The sequence below is a fragment of the Rattus norvegicus genome, chromosome 1 (genome assembly GCF_036323735.1).
Source record: "Rattus norvegicus strain BN/NHsdMcwi chromosome 1, GRCr8, whole genome shotgun sequence".
NCBI lineage: Eukaryota > Metazoa > Chordata > Mammalia > Rodentia > Muridae > Rattus > Rattus norvegicus.
In genome coordinates this window covers 119,327,986-119,344,076 of record NC_086019.1, presented here as the reverse complement: position 1 = coordinate 119,344,076, position 16,091 = coordinate 119,327,986, and the positions used below count along the sequence as shown (strand labels likewise).

The 16,091-nt window shown below is 42.0% G+C and overlaps 2 non-coding genes and 1 pseudogene across 2 annotated transcripts; all 3 read left to right on the top strand.

The window, feature by feature from the left end:
* Positions 1-8,162: 8,162 nt before the first annotated feature.
* Positions 8,163-8,248, top strand: LOC120100293 (small nucleolar RNA SNORD115; annotated as a pseudogene).
* Positions 8,249-10,895: 2,647 nt separating this feature from the next.
* On the top strand, positions 10,896-10,974 carry LOC120100292 (small nucleolar RNA SNORD115). Its single transcript, XR_005500067.1, has one exon. It is a non-coding gene; the product is annotated as a small nucleolar RNA SNORD115 (small nucleolar RNA).
* Positions 10,975-14,430: 3,456 nt separating this feature from the next.
* LOC120100275 (small nucleolar RNA SNORD115) lies at positions 14,431-14,508 on the top strand. The gene has a single exon (XR_005500051.1). It is a non-coding gene; the product is annotated as a small nucleolar RNA SNORD115 (small nucleolar RNA).
* The last annotated feature ends 1,583 nt before the right edge of the window (positions 14,509-16,091 follow it).

Sequence of the window (16,091 nt, the reverse complement as noted above, 5' to 3'; positions counted from 1 at the left end):
AGGAAACAGACTGGATAAACAGTTCTCTGCACCCAAATCTCGTGGGAGGGAGAGCTAAACCTTCAGAGAGGCGGGCGTGCCTGGGAGGCCAGAAGAGACTGCACTCTGCACATGTCCAGAAGCCAGAGGAAAACACCAAATGCCATCTGGAACCCTGGTGCACGGAGGCTCCCGGAAAGAGCAGTTCAGATCTTCCCAGTTGCTGCCGCTGCAGAGAGGAATTAGACAGTACCCCACGAGCAAACTTGAGCCTTGGAACCACAGGTAGGACCAACTTTTCCCCTGCAGGAAACCTGCCTGGTGAACTCAGGACACACAGAGGCAAAATTCCTCTAGGACCGGGCACTTCCTGTTTGTAACGGAAGTCCCACACCCGCGGATCCCAGCCCGCAGCAGCTCTCTGCTCCCAAACCCCGTGGGAGAGAGACCTCACCACCTGGTCAGGTGGGCACTCCTGAGGCTGCAGAGCAGAGGAGACCACCAACACTGCCCACCCCTGCCCACATCCCTGGCCCAAGAGGCAACTGTATAAGGCCTCTGGGTTCCCAAAAGGGATTGCCCAGGAGCGGCAGGACCTCTGCGCCTGAGACACCGCCGGAACCTGAAGGAAACAGACTGGATAAACAGTTCTCTGCACCCAAATCCCGTGGGAGGGAGAGCTAAACCTTCAGAGAGGCAGACACACCTGGGAAACCAGAAGAGATTGCACTCTGCGCACATCCAGGCGCCAGAGGAAAACACCAAACGCCATCTGGAACCCTGGTGCACAGAGGCTCCTGGAAAGAGCGGCACAGATCTTCCCGGTTCCTGCCGCCTCAGAGAGGACTTAGGCAGTACCCCACGAGCAAACTTGAGCCTTGGAACCACAGGTAGGACCAACTTTTTCCCTGCAAGAAACCTGCCTGGTGAACTCAAGACACAGGCCCACAGGAACAGCTGAAGACCTGTAGAGAGGAAAAACTACAGGCCCGAAAGCAGAACACTCTGTCCCCATAACTGGCTGAAAGAAAACAGAAAACAGGTCTACAGCACTCCTGACACACAGGCTTATAAGACAGTCTAGCCACTGTCAGAAATAGCAGAACAAAGTAACACTAGAGATAATCTGATGGCGAGAGGCCAGCGCAGGAACCCAAGCAACAGAAACCAAGACTACATGGCATCATCGGAGCCCAATTCTCCCACCAAAATAAACATGGAATATCCAAACACACCAGAAAAGCAAGATCTAGTTTCAAAATCGTATTTGATCATGATCCTGGAGGACTTCAAGAAAGACGTGGAGAACTCCCTTAGAGAACAACTAGAAGCCTACAGAGAGGAATCGCAAAAATCCCAGAAAGAATTCCAGGAAAACACAATCAAACAGTTGAAGGAATTAAAAATTGAAATAGAAGCAATCAAGAAAGAACACATGGAAACAACCCTGGATATAGAAAACCAAAAGAAGAGACAAGGAGCTGTAGATACAAGCTTCACCATCATAATACAAGAGATGGAAGAGAGAATCTCGGGAGCAGAAGATTCCATAGAAATCATTGACTCAACTGTCAAAGGTAATGTAAAGCAGAAAAAGCTACTGGTCCAAAACATACAGGAAATCCAGGACTCAATGAGAAGATCAAACCTAAGGATAATAGGTATAGAAGAGAGTGAAGACTCCCAGCTCAAAGGACCAGTAAATATATTCAACAAAATCATAGAAGAAAACTACCCTAACCTAAAAAAAGAGATACCCATAGGCATACAAGAAGCCTACAGAACTCCAAATAGATTGGACCAGAAAAGAAACACCTCCTGTCACATAATAGTCAAAACACCAAACGCACAAAATAAAGAAAGAATATTAAAAGCAGTAAGGGAAAAAGGTCAAGTAACATATAAAGGCAGACCTATCAGATTCACACCAGACTTTTCGCCAGAAACTATGAAGGCCAGAAGATCCTGGACAGATGTCATACAGACCCTAAGAGAACACAAATGCCAGACCAGGTTACTGTATCCTGCAAAACTCTCAATTAACATAGATGGAGAAACCAAGATATTCCATGACAAAACCAAATTTACACAATATCTTTTTACAAAACCAGCACTACAAAGGATAATAAAGGGTAAAGCCCAACATAAGGAGGCAAGCTATACACTAGAAGAAGCAAGAAAGTAATCGTCTTGGCAACAAAACAAAGAGAAGAAAAGCACACAAACATAACCTCACATCCAAATATGAATATAACAGGAAGCAATAATCACTATTCCTTAATATCTCTCAACATAAATGGCCTCAACTCCCCAATAAAAAGACATAGATTAACAAACTGGATACGCAACGAGGACCCTGCATTCTGCTGCCTACAGGAAACACACCTCAGACACAAAGACAGACACTACCTCAGAGTGAAAGGCTGGAAAACCACTTTCCAAGCAAATGGTCAGAAGAAGCAAACTGGAGTAGCCATTCTAATATCAAGTAAAATCAATTTTCAATTAAAAGTCATCAAAAAAGATAAGGAAGGACACTTCATATTCATCAAAGGAAAAATCCACCAAGTTGAACTCTCAATCCTAAATATCTATGCCGCAAATACAAGGGCACCTACATACGTAAAAGAAACCTTACTAAAGCTCAAAACACACATTGCACCTCACACAATAATAGTGGGAGATTTCAACACCCCACTCTCAACAATGGACAGATCATGGAAACAGAAATTAAACAGAGACGTAGACAGACTAAGAGAAGTCATGAGCCAAATGGACTTAACGGATATTTATAGAACATTCTATCCTAAAGCAAAAGCATATACCTTCTTCTCAGCTCCTCATGGTACTTTCTCCAAAATTGACCATATAGTTGGTCAAAAAACGGGCCTCAACAGGTACAGAAAGATAGAAATAACCCCATGCGTGCTATCAGACCACCACGGCCTAAAACTGGTCTTCAATAACAATAAGGGAAGAATGCCCACATATACGTGGAAATTGAACAATGCTCTACTCAATGATAACCTAGTCAGGAAGAAATAAAGAAAGAAATTAAAAACTTTTTAGAATTTAATGAAAATGAAGGTACAACATACCCAAACTTATGGGACACAATGAAAGCTGTGCTAAGAGGAAAACTTATAGCGCTGAGTGCCTGCAGAAAGAAACGGGAAAGAGCATATGTCAGCAGCTTGACAGCACACCTAAAAGCTCTAGAGCAAAAAGAAGCAAATACACCCAGGAGGAGTAGAAGGCAGGAAATAATCAAACTCAGAGCTGAAATCAACCAAGTAGAAACAAAAAGGACCATAGAAAGAATCAACAGAACCAAAAGTTGGTTCTTTGAAAAAATCAACAAGATAGATAAACCCTTAGCCAGACTAATGAGAGGACCCAGAGAGTGTGTCCAAATTAACAAAATCAGAAATGAAAAGGGAGACATAACTACAGATTCAGAGGAAATTCAAAAAATCATCAGATCTTACTATAAAAGCCTATATTCAACAAAACTTGAAAATCTACAGGAAATGGACAATTTCCTAGACAAATGCCAGGTACCGAAGTTAAATCAGGAACAGATAAACCAGTTAAACCACCCCATAACTCCTAAGGAAATAGAAGCAGTCATTAAAGGTCTCCCAACCAAAAGGAGCCCAGGTCCAGATGGGTTTAGTGCAGAATTCTATCAAACCTTCATGGAAGACCTCATACCAATATTATCCAAACTATTCCACAAAATTGAAACGGATGGATCACTCCCGAATTCCTTCTATGAAGCCATAATTACTCTATACCTAAACCACACAAAGACCCAACAAAGAAAGAGAACTTCAGACCTATTTCCCTTATGAATATCGATGCAAAAATACTCAATAAAATTCTGGCAAACCGAATCCAAGAGCACATCAAAACAATCATCCACCATGATCAAGTAGGCTTCATCCCAGGCATGCAGGGATGGTTTAATATACGGAAAAAAATCAACGTGATCCATTATATAAACAAACTGAAAGAACAAAACCACATGATCATTTCATTAGATGCTGAGAAAGCATTTGACAAAATTCAACACCCCTTCATGATAAAAGTCCTGGAAAGAATAGGAATTCCAGGCCCATACCTGAACATAGTAAAAGCCATATACAGCAAACCAGTTGCTAACATTAAACTAAATGGAGAGAAACTTGAAGCAATCCCACTAAAATCAGGGACTAGACAAGGCTGCCCACTCTCTCCCTACTTATTCAATATAGTTCTTGAAGTTCTAGCCAGAGCAATCAGGCAACAAAAGGAGGTCAAGGGCATACAGATCGGGAAAGAAGAAGTCAAAATATCACTATTTGCAGATGATATGATAGTTTATTTAAGTGATCCCAAAAGTTCAACCAGAGAACTACTAAAGCTGATAAACAACTTCAGCAAAGTGGCTGGGTATAAAATTAACTCAAATAAATCAGTAGCCTTCCTCTACACAAAAGAGAAACAAGCCGAGAAAGAAATTAGGGAAATGACACCCTTCATAATAGACCCAAATAATATAAAGTACCTCGGTATCATTTTAGCCAAGCAAGTAAAAGATCTGAACAATAAGAACTTCAAGACACTGAGGAAAGAAATTGAAGAAGACCTCAGAAGATGGAAAGGTCTCCCATGCTCATGGATTGGCAGGATTAATATAGTAAATATGGCCATTTTACCAAAAGCGATCTGCAGATTCAATGCAATCCCCATCAAAATACCAATCCATTTCTTCTAAGAGTTAGACAGAACAATTTGCAAATTCATCTGGAATAACAAAAAACCCAGGAGAGCTAAAACTATCCTCAACAATAAAAGGACTTCAGGGGGAATCACTATCCCTGAACTCAAGGAGTATTACAGAGCAATAGTGATAAAAACTGCATGGTATTGGTACAGAGACAGACAGATAGACCAATGGAATAGAATTGAAGACCCAGAAATGAACCCGCACACCTATGGTCACTTGATTTTTGACAAAGGAGCCAAAACCATCCAATGGAAAAAGGACAGCATTTTCAGCAAATGGTGCTGGTTCAACTGGAGGTCAACATGTAAAAGAATGCACATCGATCCATGCTTATCACCCTGTACAAAGCTTAAGTCCAAGTGGATCAAGGACCTCCACATCAAACCAGACACACTCAAACTAATAGAAGAAAAACTAGGGAAGCATCTGGAACACATGGGCATTGGAAAAAATTTCCTGAACAAAACACCAATGGCTTATGCTCTAAGATCAAGAATCGACAAATGGGATCTCATAAAACTGCAAAGCTTCTGTAAGGCAAAGGACACTGCGGTTAGGACAAATCTGCAAAGAACAGATTGGGAAAAGATCTTTACCAATCCTTCAACAAATAGAGGCCTTATATCCAAAATATACAAAGGACTCAAGAAGTTAGACCGCAGGGAGACAAATAACCCTATTTAAAAATGGGGTTCAGAGCTAAACAAAGAATTCACAGCTGAGGAATGCCGAATGGCTGAGAAACACCTAAAGAAATGTTCAACATCTTTAGTCAAAAGGGAAATGCAAATCAAAACTACCCTGAGATTTCACCTCACACCAGTGAGAATAGCTAAGATCAAAAACTCAGGTGACAGCAGATGCTGGCGAGGATGCGGAGAAAGAGGAACACTCCTCCATTGTTGGTGGGATTGCAGACTGGTACAACCATTCTGGAAATCAGTCTGGAGGTACCTCAGAAAATTGGACATTGAACTACCTGAGGATCCAGCTATACCTCTCTTGGGCATATACCCAAAAGATGCCCCAACATATAAAAAAGACACGTGCTCCACGATGTTCATCACAGCCTTATTTATAATGGCCAGAAGCTGGAAAGAACCCAGATGCCCTTCAACAGAGGAATGGATACAGAAAATGTGGTACATCTACACAATGGAATATTACTCAGCTATCAAAAACAAAGGCTTTATTAAATTCGTAGGCAAATGGTTGGAACTGGAAAATATCATCCTGAGTGAGCTAACCCAATCACAGAAAGACATACATGGTATGCACTCACTGATAAGTGGCTATTAGCCCAAATGCTTGAATTACCCTAGATGCCTAGAACAAATGAAACTCAAGATGGATGATCAAAATGTGAATGCTTCACTCCTTCTCTAAAAGGGGAACAAGAATTCCCTTGGCAGGGAAGAGAGAGGCAAAGATTAAAACAGAGACTGAAGGAACACCCATTCAGAGCCTGTCCCACATGTGGCCCATACATATACAGCCACCCAATTAGACAAGATGGATGAAGCAAAGAAGTGCAGACCAACAGGAGCCGGATGTAGATCGCTCCTGAGAGACACAGCCAGAATACAGCAAATACAGAGGCGAATGCCAGCAGCAAAGCACTGAACTGAGAATAGGACCCCCGTTGAAGGAATCAGAGAAAGAACTGGAAGAGCTTAAAGGGGCTCGAGACCCCAAAAGTACAACAATGTCAAGCAACCAGAGCTTCCAGGGACTAAGCCACTACCTAAATACAATACATGGACTGACCCTGGACTCTGACCTCATAGGTAGCAATGAATATCCTAGTAAGAGCACCAGTGGAAGGGGAAGCCCTGGGTCCTGCTAAGACTGAACCCCCAGTGAACTAGACTGTTAGGGGGAGGGTTGGGAAGGGAACACCCATAAGGAAGGGGAAAGGGGAGGGGGATGTTTGCGCGGAAACAAAAGAATTATTATTAAGTATTAAATAAATTTAAAAAAAAAGTAGGATGTGGAAAACCTAAAGTCACATCATTCAAAAAAAATAAAAAAAAATAAAAATAATGCAATACCAGTCAGAAATGAATTTCACTTCTCAGTATGTTCTGTCCCATTGAACTGCACAATTAAAAATGTAGAGAAATTCCTTTCTACCTGTATTTCACACAGCCATAAAATTGAATTTCTTGGAAGAGATCCTAGATGATACTATCTACACAAAAGGAGGGATCTGGAATATGAATATACCTTTTGAATTTGGAGAAATTTCAGTCCACACAGGTTCACAAACCCAAGCTGGTGCACAGAGATCGATTTCCAATGGCAAGCAGAACCCAGGAATAAAACGTTAGTTTAGAGATGTAGAAATTGGTGATAAATTTTCTGCATCAAAAGACACTCCAAGAATTATTCCACCAAAGAGAGCTTGGAAAAATTTTCCACGAAATATCAGGCACAGGGAACCTAGCCAGTACGGGAGCTTGAAGTTGAAGGGGTGGCTTTGGCTACCAATTCCCTTCAATGTGTCCTCACACTGCTTCATCCTTGATCTTACTAAAGTTTACTTCAGTATTCATCAGAAAACAAATGCTATCAAGAAGATGGTTTCTGGAGCTCTTGGGACAGAGGAACGTGATGTCAATGGGATACTTGCAAACACCAACTGATCTAGTCACACGAATTTTGGTCACATTCTCAGTTTGATCACATGGCAATCACTGAGTGCTAACACTCAGGGATTCATGGCCAACATAATTGTAGCTTTCTTCTGGGCAACTGATTCTCTCCAGCATTCACTTACCAGCTGTGGGAACTGATTGTTACCATGCAGTATGGAAATGGGGAGCAATGAACATAGCCTAGCACATAAAATTTGAAAGGCACAAGTCTCTTGACAATTTGTTTAAAGTATATGTAACTGTTCGTGTATTGTCCTTCCCATATTACTCAGGGCACTTCACCTTTTCTTGGTTTCTGACAATGTTTGGCAATTGAAAGTTTTGATCAGTGTAACTGATCAAGAGTATGTGTCATCCCCCTCCTCAATGGTTTGGTTTCCGGTACCTACTTACCTTAATTATGTCTTAGGGAAGTAACTTTCCATGTGTTGGGAATGTCAGCATGGAAGTGGATGTTGCAAGAGTGATTCTGCTAAGTGGCATCATACATTAGACTTCTTAAACAGCCTCCTTAAAATTAACATGATTGTATGAACTGAAGCAATAGAATTGGTCTCACATCATGCTCTTTCCTTTTAGAGAGGACAGTCTTCAAATTCCATCTAGGTCTCCCCTTATTCCACACAAGAGCGCTGTGCCCTTTTATCCTCTACACTTGCAAGAGAGGATACAAATTCTGAGGAAGTGCTGCCAGCCCAGGTAAGCCATGGTGCTTGTGAAATTAAATTAGTGACAGTTGTGTCCTGCCTCTGTCTGGGTCAATGATGACAATGGAAAGTCATGAACAGGATGATGACATAAAAATCATGCTCAAAAGTAAAAGATCTGTACAATAAGAACTTCAAGACACTGAAGAAAGAAATTGAAGAAGACCTCAGAAGATGGAAAGATCTCTCATGCTCATGGATTGTCAGGATTAATATAGTAAAAATGGCCATTTTACCAAAAGCGATCCACAGATTCAATGCAATCCCCATCAAAACACCAATCCAATTCTTCAAAGAGTTAGACAGAACAATTTGCAAATTCATCTGGAATAACAAAAAACCCAGGATAGCTAAAACTATCCTCAACAATAAAAAAACTTCAGGGGGAATCACTATCCCTGAACTCAAACAGTATTACAGAGCAATAGTGATAAAAACTGCATGGTATTGGTACAGAGACAGACAGATAGACCAATGGAATAGAATTGAAGACCCAGAAATGAACCCACACACCTATGGTCACTTGATTTTTGACAAAGGAGCCAAAACCATCCAATGGAAAAAAGATCGCATTTTCAGCAAATGGTGCTGGTTCAACTGGAGGTCAACATGTAGAAGAATGCAGGCTTTGAACTCAAGCGATTTGGATTTGCCTGACCCTGCCCCACCAGTGCTGGGATTAAAGGAGTGCACCATGACTGTCCAGCTGGATAAGTGTTTTGATGTATAAAGACGTATGGAAAACTTAAAAAATTCAGAGAAGGAAGAAGAGGAAAATAGAACTTCCTCATTGCAAGAAGTTATGCATAGATTTGGGGTAGAAATAAAAATAGGTACTTATAGATCTATAAAAATCGGTGTCAAAGCACAATTTTATATGGTACTTTTTCTGAATCTCCTGATATGATCAAATGCTTTTTCCCCCTAGTCTGCTGGCATGAAGGATGTTCATGCATAGCTAGAATAAATCTTGTGGGATGGTGAAAAAAAATCATGCTCAATAGGATTACACTGAGGCCCAACCAGGGAGCCAGGGTTACAAGCAGTGATTTGTCTCTTTGAGGACCACTTTTAGGACACATCTGAGCTGCTCTGATGCCTTTGTGCTCTTTCCCCTCTGTGGGAACCTGGACAATCTTAGTGCAAGTGTGCTGGCAAACACTGCCTGCCAACTAGCACCTAGTCTCATAATCTGCTTGTGTGCAAGTCTGCAACACCAACCCCGTCATCATTACCCTCTCTGCTCTGATGTCTTGCAGTCACCTGGCATCACCCCTGCGGTCCAGTGGATCACTATTCCCAGATGAGTGAAATGCTCATGAATAATGGATTGAACTTCTTATAAGATATTCCTTATTATTTTGACCAATAATTTCAGCCCATCAAAGGTTTCTTAATTAAAAATAATGCAATACCAGTCAGAAATGAATTTCACCTCTCAGTATGTTCTCTCCCTTTGAACTGCACAATTAAAAATGTAGAAAAATTCCTTTCTACCTGTAGTTCATACACATATAAAATTGAATTTCTTGGAAGAGATCCTAGATGTTACTATCTACACAAAAGGAGGGATCTAGAATATGAATATACCTTTTGAATTTGGAGAAATTACAGTCCACACACAGGCTCACAAATCCAAGCTGGTGCACAGCTATCGATTTTCAATGACAAGGGGAACCCTGGAATAAGACTTTAGTTTAGAGATGTAGAAATTGGCGATTAATTTCATGAATCAAAAGACAACCCCAAGAAATATTCCCCCATAGAGAGCTTGCCGAAATTTTTCACAAAACTCTCAGGCCACAGGGAACCTAGCCAGTACGGGGGCTTGAAGTTGAAGGTGTGGCTTTGGCTACCAATTCCCTTCAATGTGTCCTCACACTGCTTCATCCTTGATCTTACTAAAGTTTACTTCAGTATTCATCAGAAAACAAATGCTATCAAGGAGATGGTTTCTGGAGCTCTTGGGACAGAGGATCGTAATGGCAATGGAATACTTGCAAACACCAACTGATGTAGTCACAGGAATTTTGTTCACATTCTCAGTTTGATCATATGGCAATCACTAAGTGCTAACACTCAGGGATTCATGGCCAAAATACTTGTTGCTTTCTTCTGGGCAACTGATTCACTTCAGCATTCACTTACCAGCTGTGGGAACTGATTGTTACCATGCAGTATGGAAATGGGGAGCAATGAACATAGCCTAGCACATAAAATTTGAAATTCACAAGTCTCTTGAGAATTTGATTAAAGTATATGTAACTGTTCGTGTATTGTCCTCCCCATATTACTCAGGGAACTTCACCTTTGCCTTGTTTTCTGACAATGTTTAGCAATTGAAAGATTTGATCGGTGTATATGGCAAAGAGCATGTGTCATCCCCTTCATCAATGATTTGGTTTTGGGTACCTATTGACCTATTGATCGCTTAGGGAAGTAACTTTCCATGTGTTGGGAATGTCAGCATGGAAGTGGATGTTGCAAGAGTGATTCTGCTAAGTGGCATCATACATTAGACTTCTTAAACAGCCTCCTTAAAATTAACATGATTGTATGAACTGAAGGGATACAATTGCCCTCACTTCTTGCTCTTTCCTTTTTAGAGAGGACAGTCTTAAATTCAAGCTAGGTCTCCCCTTATTCCAGACAAGAGCGCTATGCCCTTGTATCCTCTGCACTTGCAAGTGAGGATTCAAATTCTGAGGCAGTGTTGGCAGCCCAGGTAAGCCATGGTGCAGGTGAAATTAAATTAGTGACAGTTGTCTCCTGCCTGTGTCTGGGTCAATGATGACAACAGAAAGTCTAGAACAGGATGATGACATAAAAATCATGCTGAATTGATCCATGCTTATCACCCTGTACAAAGCTTAAGTCCAAGTGGATCAAGGACCTCCACATCAAATCTGATACACTCAAACTAATAGAAGAAAAACTAGGGAAGCATCTGGAACACATGGGCACTGGAAAAAATTTCCTGAACAAAACACCAATGGCTTATGCTCTAAGATCAAGAATCGACAAATGGGATCTCATAAAACAGCAAAGCTTCTGTAAGGCAAACTACACTGTGGTTAGGACAAATCTGCAACCAACAGATTGGGAAAAGATCTGTACCAATCCTACAACAGATAGAGGTCTTATATCCAAAATATACAAAGAACTCAAGAAGTTACACCGCAGGGAAACAAATAACCCTATTAAAAAATGGGGTTCAGAGCTAAACAAAGAATTTACAGCTGAGGAATGCCGAATGGCTGAGAAACACCTAAAGAAATGTTCAACATCTTTAGTCATAAGGGAAATGCAAATCAAAACAACCCTGAGATTTCACCTCACACCAGTGAGAATGGCTAAGATCAAAAACTCAGGTGACAGCAGATGCTGACAAGGATGTGGAGAAAGAGGAACACTCCTCCATAGTTGGTGGGATTGCAGACTGGTACACCATTCTGGAAATCAGTCTGGAGGTTCCTCAGAAAATTGGACATTGAACTACCTGAGGACCCAGCTATACCTCTCTTAGGTATATACCCAAAAGTTGCCCCAACATATAACAAAGACACTTGCTCCACTATGTTCATAGCAGCCTTATTTATAATAGCCAGAAGCTGGAAAGAACCCAGATGCCCTTCAACAGAGGAATGGATACAGAAAATGTGGTACATCAACACAATGGAATATTACTCAGCTATCAAAAACAATGGCTTTATGAAATTCGTAGGCAAATGGTTGGAACTGGAAAATATCATCCTGAGTGAGCTAACCCAATCACAAAAAGACATACATGGTATGCACTCACTGATAAGTGGCTATTAGCCCAAATGCTTGAATTACCCTAGATGCCTAGAAAAAATGAAACTCAAGACGGATGATCAAAATGTGAATGCTTCACTCCTTCTCTAAAAGGGGAACAAGAATTCCCTTGGCAGGGAAGAGAGAGGCAAAGATTAAAACAGAAACTGAAGGAACTCCCACTCAGAGCCTGCCCCACATGTGGCCCATACATATACAGCCACCCAATTAGACAAGATGGATGAGGCAAAGAAGTGCAGACCGACAGGAGCCGGATGTAGATAGCTCCTGAGAGACACAGCCAGAATATAGAAAATACAGAGGCGAATGCCAGCAGCAAAGCACTGAACTGAGAATAGAACCCCCGTTGAAGGTATCAGAGAAAGAACTGGAAGAGCTTGAAGGGGCTCAAGACCCCATATGTACAACAATGCCAAGCAACCAGAGCTTCCAGGGACTAAGCCACTACCTAAATACTATACATGGACTGACCCTGGACTCTGACCTCATAGGTAGCAATGAATATCCTAGTAAGAGCACCAGTGGAAGGGGAAGCCCTGGGTCCTGCTAAGACTGAACCCCCAGTGAACTAGACTGTTGGGGGGAGGGCGGCAATGGGGGGAGGGTTGGGAGGGGAACACCCATAAGGAAGGGGAGGGGGGAGGGGGATGTTTGCCCGGAAACCAAAGAACAATTATTAAGTATTAAATAAATTAAACAAAAGAGTAAAAAAAAATCATGCTCAATAGGATTACGCTGAGGCCCAACCAGGGAGCCAGGGTACAATCACTACTTTGTCTCTTTGAGGACCACTTGCGGGACTCATCTGAGCTGCTCTGTTGCCCTTCTGCTCTTTCCCCTCTGTTGAAACCTGGACAATCTTAGTGCAAGTGTGCTGGCAAACACTGCCTGCCAACTAGCACCCAGTCTCATAATCTGCTTGTGTGCAAGTCTGCAACACCAACCCCTTCATCATTACCCTCTCTGCTCTGATGTCTTGCAGTCACCTGGCATCACCCCTGTGATCCAGTCGATCACTCTTCCCAGGTGAGTGAAATGATCACGATTAATGGATTGAACTTCTATAAGATATTCCTCAGTATTTGGACCAATAATTTCAGCCCATCAAAGGTTTCTTAATTAAAAATAATGCAATACCAGTCCAAAATGAATTTCACTTCTCAGTATGTTCTGTCCCTTTGAACTGCACAATTAAAAATGTAGAGAAATTCCTTTCTACCTGTAGTTCATACAGCCATAAAATTGAATTTCCTGGAAGAGATCCTAGATGATACTATCTACACAAAATGAGGGATCTGGAATATGAATAAACCTTTTGGATTTGGAGAAATTTCACTCCACAAACAGGCTCACAAATCCAAGCTGGTGCACAGAGATCGATTTCCAATGGCAAGCAGAACCCAGGAATAAAACGTTAGTTTAGAGATGTAGAAATTGGTGATAAATTTTCTGCATCAAAAGACACTCCAAGAATTATTCCCCCAAAGAGAGCTTGGAGAAATTTTTCACGAAAGTATCAGGCACAGGGAACCTAGCCAGTATGGGAGCTTGAAGTTGAAGGTGTGGCTTTGGCTACCAATTCCCTTCAATGTGTCCTCACACTGCTTCATCCTTGATCTTACTAAAGTTTACTTCAGTATTCATCAGAAAACAAATGCTATCAAGGAGATGGTTTCTGGAGCTCTTGTGACAGAGGAACATGATGTCAATGGGATACTTGCAAACACCAACTGATCTAGTCACACGAATTTTGTTCACATTCTCAGTTTGATCACATGGCAATCACTGAGTGCTAACGCTCAGGGATTCATGGCCAAAATACTTGTCACTTTCTTCTGGGCAACTGATTCTCTTCAGCATTCACTTACCAGCTGTGGGAACTGATTGTTACCATGCAGTATGGAAATGGGGAGGAATGAACACAGCCTAGCACAAAAAATTTGAAACGCACAAGTCTCTTGAAAATTTTATTCAAGTATATGTAACTGTTTGTGTATTGTCATTCCAATATTACTCAGGGAACTTCACATTTGCCTTGGTTTCTGACAATGTTTAGCAATTGAAAGATTTGATAGGTGTAACTGATCAAGAGCATGTGTGATCCCTTTCTTCAATGATTTGGTTTTGGGTACCTATTGACCTAAAGATCTCTTAGGGAAGTAACTTTCCATGTGTTGGGAATGTCAGCATGGAAGTGGATGTTGCAAGAGGGATTCTGCTAAGTGGCATCATACATTAGACTCTTATACAGTCTCCTTAAAATTAACATGATTGTGTGAACTGATGGGATACAATTGCCCTCACCTCATGCTCTTTCCTTTTTAAAGAGGACAGTCTTCAGTTCAAGCTAGGTCTACCCTTATTTTATACAAGAGCGCTGTTGCCTTGTATACTCTGCACTTGCAAGTGAGGATTCAAATTCTGAGGCAGTGTTGGCAGCCCATGTAAGCCATGGTGCTGGTGAAATTAAATTAGTGACAGTTGTGTCCTGCCTGTGTCTGGGTCAATGATGACAACAGAAAGACAAGAACAGGATGATGACATAAAAATCATGCTCAATAGGATTATGCTGAGGTCCAACCAGGAAGCCAGGTTTACAAGCAGTCCTTTGTCTCTTTGAGGACCACTTGCGGGACTCATCTGAGCTGCTCTGATTCCCTTGTGCTCTTTCCCCTCTGTGGGAACCTGGACAATCTTAGTGCAAGTGTGCTGGCAAACATTGCCTGCCATCTAGCACCTAATCTCATAATCTGCTTGTGTTCAAGTCTGCAACACCAACCCCTTCATCATTACCCTCTCTTCTCTGATGTCTTGCAGTCTTCTGGCATCACCCCTGCGGTCCAGTGGATCACTATTCCCAGGTGAGTGAAATGATCATGAATAATGGATTGAACTTCTTATAAGATATTGCTCAGCATTTTGACCATTAATTTCAGCCCATCAATGGTTTCTGAAATAAAATTAATGGGATAGATATCAGAAATGTATTGCAATTTTCAACATGTTCTGTCCCTTTCAACTGCACAATTAAAATGTAGAGAAAGGGCACTCCTGAGGATGCAGAGCGGAAGAGACCACCAACACTCCTCACCCCTGCCCACATCCCTGGCCCAAGAGGAAACTGTATAAGGCCTCTGGGCTCCCGTGGGGGAGGGCCCAGGAGCGGCAGGACCCCTGCCTGAGACACAGCCGGAACCTGAAAGGAACAGACCGGATAAACAGTTCTCTGCACCCAAATCCCGTGGGAGGGAGAGCTAAACCTTCATAGAGGCAGACAAGCCTGGGAAACCAGAAGAGACTGCTCCCTGCACACACATCTCGGACGCCAGAGGAAAAAGCCAAAGACCATCTGGAACCCTGGTGCACTGAAGCTCCCGGAAGGGGCGGCACAGGTCTTCCTGGTTGCTGCCGCTGCAGAGAGCCCCTGGGCAGCACCCCACGAGCGAACCTGAGCCTCGGGACCACAGGTAAGACCAAATTTTCTGCTGCAAGAACGCTGCCTGGTGAACTCAAGACACAGGCCCACAGGAACAGCTGAAGACCTGTAGAGAGGAAAAACTACACGCCCGAAAGCAGAAGACTCTGTCCCCATAACTGACTGAAAGAGAGGAAAACAGGTCTACAGCACTCCTGACACACAGTCTTATAGGACAGTCTAGCCACTGTCAGAAATAGCAGAACAAAGTAACACTAGAGATAATCTGATGGCGAGAGGCAAGCACAGGAACACAAGCAACAGAAACCAAGACTACATGGCATCATCGGAGCCCAATTCTCCCACCAAAGGAAACACGGAATATCCAAACACACCAGAAAAGCAAGATCTAGTTTAAAAATCATATTTGATCATGATGCTGGAGGACTTCAAGAAAGACATGAAGAACTCCCTTAGAGAACAAGTAGAAGCCTACAGAGAGGAATCGCAAAAATGCCTGAAAGAATCGCAAAAATCCCTGAAAGAATTCCAGGAAAACATAAATAAACAAGTAGAAGCCCATAGAGAGGAGACACAAAAATCCCTGAAAGAATTCCAGGAAAACACAATCAAACAGTTGAAGGAATTAAAAATGGAAATAGAAGCAATCAAGAAAGAACACATGGAAACAACCCTGGATATAGAAAACCAAAAGAAGAAACAAGGAGCTGTAGATACAAGCTTCA